The following is a 10,654-nucleotide window of genomic DNA, read 5'->3' on the forward strand; positions in this document are numbered from 1 at the left end:
TGTTTTCAAACAATGATCTCATTTCATAAGGGAAAAAGCCGATAAAGACCATGAAATCCTTCAGACAGCTGGGTGCAGATTCACAAGGCAAACCGAGGCTTGTTTACCTCTGAGTCTTTCTAAATAGAACTGAAAACATTCTTGTTCTTAAGATCTTATGACTGATTTTTTTTTAATTTATTACTTTTACATTGGTTAATGTTTTGTAGCACTTTGAGATTTCCATGTAAAATGTGTTATAAATAAAATGTTTTTGCTATTTTATTAAAGCTCTAAAACAAACTAAACAAGAAAACCTTTCACTGGGGTTTCTTGTTTATTTGTCTGGTGGTTTGACTGAAACTCAAACTAGACATTTTAGGTCAACCTTTGTTGGCATCTGAATGAACCAACTATAGCAACTTGACATTGTGAAAATAAATCGGCTTAATGAACGCCAGTTTGGAAAAACCTGTAATTTTTCCATAACAAGACATTGCCACTGGAGCAAACCCCTGAAAGAAGAAGACAGGAAGTAGTTGGAAGATGATGGCACAGCATTTTTTTTTTTTAATGACTTATTGCATGAACAAGCTTATTCACATGCGATTTTAATTGTGTTTTGTTATTTAATGGAAACACAGCATTTCCGAATTTGTGGTTTTTCAACATTTGCGAAATATTGACAAAGTTTTGCTCACATTGGAAATGGAAACACAGGTTATGAAGGCAATTGTTTTTGGAGAATACTGCAGCAACACGCTTATCAGATACAAAACCACCACCGCTTGTTCAGGCTCAATGCTAACTTTTCCAAAGCCAGACTTTAAACGGTAAAGTCTTGAGCTTATTGCAATCAGTGACAGTTTTCTGTCCTCAAATCAATAGATTGTGTGGTGTGATTTCAGTGGCTCCACCCTAAACGTTTGGTACTGGTGTCCCATTTCCATTCAGTTGTACCATCCTGTACAACTGAACCGGATGGTACTGGTCACTTATATGACCTGATTTTACTAAACACAAAATATTTTTTTGCTTCAGTTGTTAAAGCAGCGGTTATGTGTTGCTGCCATGGCATCCCAAACCAGACCTACCAGAAGAAACAAGGCTTTAGTGGCAGTTATTACAAAAGGAGCTTAATACCCCAAATCTAAGTTTGGGTTGCTTTGTTTCCCTTCAGTAAAAACCCTCATTGGAAAACTACTGCAGATGTAGACAGGTTATATTTGCTTCATCATAAAAATTGGTTCATGATATGAAAAATTTAGAGTAAAAAAAAAAACTGCTAAGGGGCAAATCTTGATCTTTAGTTTTCCATTAAACTCCTTCATAACATTGTAATGCTTTTTTTAAGTGACATGAAATAATAAACAACAGCATATTTTCTCTCATGCACAGCTTGATATGAAGATCAAGTGGTAGAAGGAGCTTATGGCGCTGACAGATGTCTGACCCTTGGCGCTGACCCAGCAGCTTCCTATGTTCTCCTTGGTAGTAATCACTCAGACAGTTGGACATCGTCCAGCAGAAATAGCTTCACTGCCATCGCTCAGGAACATCGACTTTACAGGACAGGAAGCCTGACCAGTTTGGGAAATTCTAACAACATCTGTTTGCTTTGTTATTTTGTTTCACAAAATGAACATAAAAAAAAGATTTCTTTCCCTTGGGGTCCTTAGGATTATGCAGCAGTAAATAAAACAAATCAGACATAGCAACAATTAAAAATTTGAAAATGGCTAAAGTAACATAAAGCTAACCAGAAATGGGGGGGGGAAGAGAATCATTGAGCCTCACCTCCTTCTATATTGTTCCTGTTTTTATCAGAGGTCAAAGGTTGTTCTGTTCACATGGTGCTAAAGAGAAAATATGGATTTCAAGTGGATTATAGTGAGAAAGTTTCATATTTGTAAACTCATGGAGGACAGTAGTGACCGGCCTATTTAAAGGCCTCCTGGCTTTGCTCTTTGTCTCTGTCCCTGTTGATGACATAGAACAGAATACTATAGTTACACTGGATACTTAGATGATCAAACCCTTGCTTTAAGTCTTACATTACTTTTTGTGGCACTTTAGCAAATGATGCTAAAGTGCCACAAAACTAAATTGGCTTATTTTGACCTTCTGGTAATGGTGAATTTAAAGTTTAAAATTGAATGGTCTGCTAAATAATAAAAAGCTTATTAACCTAAAAGAATCATGGGGAATGGGTTTCCTCTCCTCAGTGACAGTCAGGGTCTCTATCAAAAAGATTGTTGGGTGATCTACAGGAATACACCCTGGACAGGTCGCCAGTCCATCACAGATAATTACTATGAAATTTTCACAAACTTCTAGAACTGATTAACAAAGTGACATTTAAGAGGCCAGTCTTCCAGCTGTAGTGATCTAGTAGGGATGTACTTCCTCAGCGTACTTTTGTTCTGCAAACAACTGTTGATTATGGGAGAATTTGGGCTGAACAAGTCAAAGGGAGATTCTTCATGGCTCTCAAGACATCAGGTGCCCAGAGGTGTTTCCATGGCGATCCAAATCTTATAGCCGCAACAATCTGCAGTTAGCCTTGGTCGGACACTCAGTCATGACAGCCAATATCATTTTAAATCTGTTGTCATACAGAGAGACAAATTAATGCTACAAACAATAAAGATGAAAAATATGTAAAAACTGTAAAGTGTCTTGGAAACCTAAATGAGGAGAACACAGGAGAAACCAGGTCTCCTGTGTTCAGTGTATTGAAACAAACTAATGCAGTCCATTTTAGTCTATTCAATTTGTCCAAACTTTTTTCACATTTACACTGATTAAGTGTAATCTATTTATTCTATTTCAGATAGAAATGAGGACTAACCAACAGCTTAGCATGAGAGGTCATGATTAGCATTAGCTAGCTCGCCAGCTGGCTCTGCTCAATGTAATTTAACCAGAAGTTTGCGATACACCTCCGACTCAGAGTACTGGAGACTCGGAGCTCTGTCCATAAAACGCTTCGATGTAAACAGAGGCATGTGACTGAGTATTACCAGACTATTGTAGAATCCTCCAAGTACTAAAATATGCTGCTGATTTAAAAGTGAATGCCTGCTAGGGGTCAAGTTGCAACCAAATGAAGTCGAACTTAAGTCAACAGCACTTTAACCGATGATACGTCTTGGTGTAGCATGAGTATGTCCATGTAGCTTTTCAGCACAGGAGAATTGAGTCATTTATGCAGAAAACTGCAAAGAAAACTTATGAATGACAATGTCATGCATAAGTATCCATAACTGTATTTCACATTATTATGGTAATATTCTATGATACTGTCTCACATTTTTATCAATTAATCAAAGAATAGATTATGGTATCCAGTAAATCCCCAAAGAACTAAGGGGTCTTCTTGTACTCTTCAAGTTTTCTTGCCTCGCCAAAGATCCTGCTGTAATATTTACTAAACCTAAAACATCCGGAGGTTCCTTTCATAAATAAATGACGTTTCTGTCAGCCACTTCACCCACTATGCCTTAATCTACATCCCAGAGGACTTTTGAAATAAACAGAAGAAGAAGCGTATTGTTGTCCAAAGCCGCAACCTTGGTTATGTAACTTACTTCATCCGTTTTCACAATTACGACTTGCCCAAAAGTCAAAGCAAAGCACAGGTTGTCCTAACCAGTTGAATCTGCCGTTGTACTCCCAGTTGGCCCTGCGTCTTGTCCTGCAGCAGGTTCTTCCCAAGCAGACAATGAGCTGAGTTATGTAACAGATATATCTTCCAGCTCAAAGCTCAACTGAGTGAGTTTCCATATTCCCTTTGTGAACTGTCTTGATTCCTGCTGCTCCTCTGCTAGCTCCTACCTTAACCTGATGGTTAGTTTGTTTCTCTCGCCTGTCCCTCTGCTCTTCCTGCATTCCTGCTCCCTGTGACTTCATCCTCCTTTGGTTTCCGGTGTATAGAACTCCCTTCTCCGTTTGGTTCTGTGGGTGAAACAATCCCCGGTAAACAGACACTTTTCTCTCTCCCAGACAGTCGAGGTCTGAGCCTGTGAAGAGGAAAGCCTGTGAAACCAGGCAGGTAAAGCGTTATTTTCTAGTCCTGTTGCCAGTCAGTCAACATCCTGTCTGCTTTGTGATATCGGACCTGAAAGTCACCCCAGTTCCTGCTTAGACAGTCAACAATTATTGTCACTAAAAATAATAATAATAAATAAATTCCTGGGTTGTGGTTCCACTTTGGGTATAGAACATGCTAAAACTATTACATGAACACATTGGTTTTCAATCCAGCCATGTTGGGTCAACTGGTTGCTCTGAACTGAACTCAGAAACCTGATATGACTGTGAATGTGTTTCCATTTCTGCACTTTCATATACTGGGACATATTCCACAGTGTGATAAACCTCAGCTCACAAAGACCCTTAAGTCAGTGTTACTGCACAATTTGGAAAAGTGTAGAATTTTTATTTCATTACTTTCTAGCTCTCAGTACAGTATGGACGATATTTGCATTTCCAGACTTAATTCCTTAAACCATTATCTAAATGTTTTATCTAACTCCATAAATTTGCTTGTGGAAAACAGGGAATCTTTCACATCCCAAATCTGCTCTACCTGAAACACCAGATTCCTTCAAAATACATCAAGGTTTGTGGTTTCAGGTTGACAAAAGGTGAAAAACCTCAAGCCGTGACAGAGACAGAGTCACATTCCCAGACATTTTGCAGGATGCTTATATTTTTTTCATAACCTTACTAGGTTAATGTCTAACACCAGTATGTGGGTAACTGAGTATAATCTATGCATGCTGACAGAGGAGCACTGATAAATTCTCATCTCTGCTTCCAGATGGATTATTCTGAAATATCATATTGTTCCAACAACAGTTGTATATTTCCTCCTTATTGCTGCCTGCTATAGTTTTGCCAGAGTTTAAGTTCACTTAAAGCATTGGGGTAGATTTGATTTGCTGTTCTGCTGCAAACACTCAAAACCAGTCGACTTCTCTTCAGGTGAAAGGCCGGGACATTTTTATTTTATTGGCGCTCAGGGAATTCGATGAAAGATATTTCTTCTCTTGTCTTCTCTTATTTTTGTGTTTTTGTTGGCAAGGTGATTTTGTCCCACAAAAACATTCTTCAGCAGACGGCTGATGAAAAAACACGTGTCACAAATGTTTCGGAGCATATTCTGTGGAAGCTGCTTTAAAACGGACCGGCCCAACATGAGCTCCAGCTGTCTGAACCAACTGTGACCTTCAGGCGTCTCGGGACACAAAATTACAAAGTTCTGATCAAAAATCAAGATGTTTCTCTGAAATGTTCTTTGTAATATTGTTTATTCTAACATCTGTGACATAAATTGGCCAAATCAACATCCAGAACAGCCTGGACTGGCCCGAGGGGTTCACCCTGTTCTACAAACGGATCATAATGTCTAACCTGACTCAACAAAAGCATGAAACTCTTCTTGTCACAAAAACTGTGCTTGCCCCCAAACAGATTTCTGCTGTTTTTATGTAAATTTTTTTCCTCAATCTGGGATGTTTCACATCATCAATGAAAACTTGATGTCAGTTAAAAACAATCTAGTAAAAATTAAAAAAGCAGTTTTCAAATGATTTCATTAATTGAGGTTAAAAAGCTTTCTAAAGCGTCCCGGCCTCATGCGAAGGCGCAGCTTCCCCTCAGCAGCTGGTTCTGACATATTTGGGATAATAAGTCCGTTATGTTTGGGGCAACGTTTCAAACTTGATTTTTATTTATTCTTTTTCCACAAGAGTTTTTATTTTATTCGTTTTTTTTAGCCATTTTGTGTGTGTACATGCTTCTGTTCTTTGGATGAACTTTCTGCCAGATATCGTAACTGTGACCTCGAGCGTTAAAGTTGAAGGTTACACAGTGATACCGGCAGGTTGTTGACTGCAGTTTCTTTGGTAGAGAGCAGAGGCTTCAATCATCTACAGCAAGTAGAAGAAGGAAAGTTAATCTTGACGATCAAACCTCTGATCTGTTGACCTACTTCATGTTGTCAAACAGGTTCTAGGTAAATATTTTTGGCATTAAGGTGGAGAAGTTCTTAACCATACACTCATGAATAATTCTGACACACTGACTCGGTGACTAGTGGATCATAGTCAAGTTACTAATAGAAATGTAAAGTTGTTCGTCATCAGCGTAGACTTTTTGAAGAACTTTGACGAAGTGGATAATGAGATACAACAACATTTTATTTCCCTTTGGGATTAATAAAGTGTTTTTGAACTCATGTTGTCAGGTTGGTTCTATTTAATGTATTTCTTAGTTCTACAGGTTTAGGAGTTTTCTGATTTTACAGGGTATCCAACTGTATCTTCAACTTGGGCCTTATTGGTACAGATTGTTGAGATTTTTTTTTAAATTTACTAACTGATATAAAAATGATTGAAAGGAAACTTGTATGTGAGACAAAAAAGCAGAAATCTTTATATTTCTGTCCAGTTTTGTTGTGAAAAATAATGAAAAATATTATGAACCTTTGGCTTGGTTTAATCAGTCCTTGGTTGCTATTTTTACTGTCTCTTAGCACGACAACATGCTGATATACACTTACGGAATTATTTATGCTCCAATTTTTAAATTCTAATTCTTCATGGGCCACATTAATAATGGAAGTAATAAATCGAAGGATAATAAAAGTGTATCCCAGTTTAATGTTTAACAAGTTGTTCTGTCTCAGTCTGATTAACGGTTGATTGGTTTGGTAAATCATAAGACTCGTTTTGAACCTCACGTACAATGAATCTTAGCAGCACTGAACCTCCTCAGGGGATAATTAAGTTCATTTAAATCATATGTTTATATTTGTCTTCATGTAAATAAGTGGAGTCACTCGACTATCTGATGACTGAAGAAGCAGTTTGTTTGAGGGTGCAAAGTAAATGGGCTCTTAGTGTGACGCAGCCCAAGGTCACGGCTGTGGGCCGAATGTTTATTGAAAAGCAGTCGTTATGCAACACCTCGTTCTGTTGAGCTCAACCAAAGCCCTCCACAGGCTCTGGGATGATCTCACTGGACCCGGCGGATGAAACCCCCCGCTGTGTTTGAGAACTGCGTGACATTTTCATGAGCGGTCCTGACTGCTTTGTCACCTACGGTCAAACCGGAGCGATCCTCACGAGGTCATGGTCAACAACAACCTGTTTGTATCCCAGCAGCGTACTCATCAGCAGCTTCTGTTTATCTCCGACCACAGATCATCCTTTATCGCAGATTGACTTTTACGAGATAAGCAGAGCCTTTTGCAAGGAATCCAGACACATTTTGTTGTGTTGCAACCGTTAATTTCTATGTATTTTAACGGGACAAGGTAGCGAAAGATTGAACAAGATGTCGCACCTGAATATGCTTACCCTAACATCGGCATCGGGGAAGCCTTTTCTTCAGTAAGGAGTTGGGACGGATCAGAGGAAACAGGAAGATGGACTACTGGGGCAAATGTTTCCCTTTCATTAGGATATGAGGAACTGTGTAAAAGTTTATGTATGCAGCAGCTTTCAAGATAAAAAATCACAAAGTGCTTCAATGAACAAAATAAATACACAAAAACTTACAGCTGTAGTATGTAACTTTTAATAAAAAATGTCTTTACATGTTTTTTTTAAACTGTCACCATGTCGTGACAGTACGGCATGAGACAGATAATCTGTGGAAATATTAGCTCCTCCTCCTTCTCCCAGTGCTAACTAGAAACAACCAATCAGAACCAGGAGGCAGGTCTTAGCGCTGTCAATCATGCCCTGTTTCTGATTGGCTGGTTGTTTTTGGTGCGTTTCTTCTCGAAGGAGGCCGATCTTTTCACAGATTGTCTCATATTATGTTGTCACAACATAGTGACAACATGTAAAGTTACATGCTGCAGCTTTAAGGGAGATCAGAATTCCACTCAGTTCTTATTTATTTGTTTATTTTATGTCCGAAATAAATGAAAAAAAAAAAAAGAATTTAATGGAAAAGACTCATATCATGATGACCCCTAGTGTAAATTCAGAGCTACAATTGAATGGTTTGGATTGACGCTTAGCCAAGGGTTTAAAGGTCCAATCAAAGTCTCCAACTAAATCCAATGGACAATCTGTAGTAAGATTTAAAAACTGGTTTCAACAGACTCTCCATCCACTCTGACTGGGCTTGTGCTATTTTGGAAAGCAGGGAGGAGAGAGATGTGAGGGGCTGTAGAAGTGACAAGCTGTTAGAGACGTAGACCAGAAGACAATCTACAAGATGTTTTCTTTCACTTTAGGATTTGCATAAATCCAGTTTGAATTATTCAGTCATTTTATTGAAGCCCTTATATATGTTTGAACATACTCCAGCTGTTTTCTCTCTAAAGGTCAGCCTCCTTTAATAAAGTGAAGCTCAGGCAGCAGGACGGCCAAACCACGGAATGAAGCCGTCTGAAAGTATTTGAGAAATAAATGAGTCAAAATTTATCTTAATTAGATTTAACGTGTTGTGGAATGTCGTAAAAACTTTATTTGGGTTTCGCACTGCATTTTTGCGTCAGAGCGTCGGTTTCCCTGAATGCACTGAATACATTCTGATTGCAAAAACGTGTTTAAGGTTTGACAGATTTTCTAGTAGGCAGTAAACCTGGAGCGTCTGCAGTGTGACTAATCATAAACCTCTTCACTGGGATGGTTTGAAACTGGAGCAGATGACATGTTGGTAGAAATCCACTCTCTAGTCAGAACCTCTGTTCCTAATGCTGTGACTCTATCTGTGATTAAAGTTTTTCTTTATTTAGCATTATGTTTCACAGTTGCAGCTTTGACTGAGCCTCACATCAGCTCCGTTTCATCCTGTTTGGGTGAATCGTGGCGCTGTGCTTTAAACGTGTCTATGAAAGAGATTCTCTATTAAAACTTCTGATTACATAACGGGGGACGGATGGGCCGGAGGCTTTACAAATAAACTCTTTGGCTTCTTTTATAGCTCATATGTCGCGACAATGAGACGTTTGCTATCAGAAACCTTGAGCAAAACCGATCCTAACACATGAGGACTCCTATGAAGTGATGCTGGTTATTCTGCAGTTGGTTGAAGTTTGAAGTCACAGGATTTTTTTCAGTTGTGTCTGTTTGGTGGTTCTGAGGACTCAGTAAGCTGTTTGTTTGGTTCTGTCACCTTCCTTTACATAGAACAGAAAACAGAAAGACCCTGTGAGGATGTTGTATAAAACCCAGACTCTGAGTTTTAATCTAAACGAGGTGGAGACCCTTAACGCTCACCGGAGAAGAGACGACTGCAGACCAGCTCACTCACTGTGATCATGATTGAAACTTATGACAGATTTATTCTGTAGCTGCTGTAAGTTCATTTGGTTCATGATTATTCCTTGTGGTTTTAAACTAATATATTATCATCCCTATTAGCTATACAGTGATAGCTAATAAGCTAACTTGACAAGGGACTGCAGATGTGAATCAGCATATGCTACAATCTGGTACAGCACATCACATGGTGACATTTATGTTTGAGATGTACTTTGTCCCTTTTAAATCAAATTTATTATTATTATTATTATTATTATTATTATTAAGGATGACTAAGAGCAGAATATATACCACCTTTCAATAATTCACTCTATTCCTCCACATCCTGCCTCTGGAGGAGGAGCGGTCAGGAGGAACTGTTCATCCAATCAGAGGCGGACTTGGAGTAACACCATTATCTCTAGCTTTTAATAAAATAGATGCTATCGTTTACAAAATGTTTCATATTCAACTGGAGAATGAAAAGGAACATCAGCAGTAGTTAATTTTAGACAAAATATGATCTAATAATGTGGTTAGTTTTGCATTTAACATGTCAGACATATCATCATTACACTGAATGACAAGAAAAATCCCCCATTTAAGCTTTAGGTCTAGATTTGTTACGACAAATCTAGATGCCAGGATGTTGGGTTGTTCTGTTTTTTCTAGGTTTGTATAACATCTTAGTTATTCTTGTTTTAATTAGATCAGAGTTGTTTCTGTTTCTTACTTTATATCACTGTTCTGTCATTTTAGTTCCAGTTTATTCCTTATGGTTACTGGTTACTCTGTTCCAGTAGAATTCTGTTTTGCCAGTTTGTTTGCTCCTCTTGTGCCGTGTCTCTCTCTCTCCCTCTCCCTCAGCCTGCCTTCTGCTCTGCCCTCACAGCTGCTCCCTGTCCCTTCATCAGTCCAGTCCATTGTCCCATCAGTCCACCTCTACCACCTGACGTCTCTCAGACTCCAGTTTCTCCTCGTTGTCGTAAATCGCTTCGCACTCTTTAAGAAACACAAACTTTGACGTATTCTGACAGAAACTCAGAGAAATCTCTTTTTTTTTGCTAAATCAATTTATCAAATTTATTTGTAAAACACATTTCAGCAACAAAGTGGTTCAAAGTGCTTTACATCATAAAAATACAAAGTCAGAAAGATGCCACACAGTCAACAGATGAGAAAACTAGTAAACATTTTACACTTTGTCAAATGCCGTCGTTTCACCTCAAATACGTTGGTCAATGTTACATTTATTGTAGTTCAACAGCAACAGGCTGGATTTAAAGGAATTTAGTGTTTTGCAGTTTTCTGGAAGTTTGCTCCAGATTTGTGCTGCATAGAAGCTGAATGCTGCTTTCAGGTGGAAAACAATCGAAAACACATATTAGATGGCATAAAAGGCTGGA

This window comes from Poecilia mexicana, unplaced genomic scaffold (genome assembly GCF_051168715.1).
Source record: "Poecilia mexicana isolate PSO_F unplaced genomic scaffold, ASM5116871v1 scaffold_23, whole genome shotgun sequence".
NCBI lineage: Eukaryota > Metazoa > Chordata > Actinopteri > Cyprinodontiformes > Poeciliidae > Poecilia > Poecilia mexicana.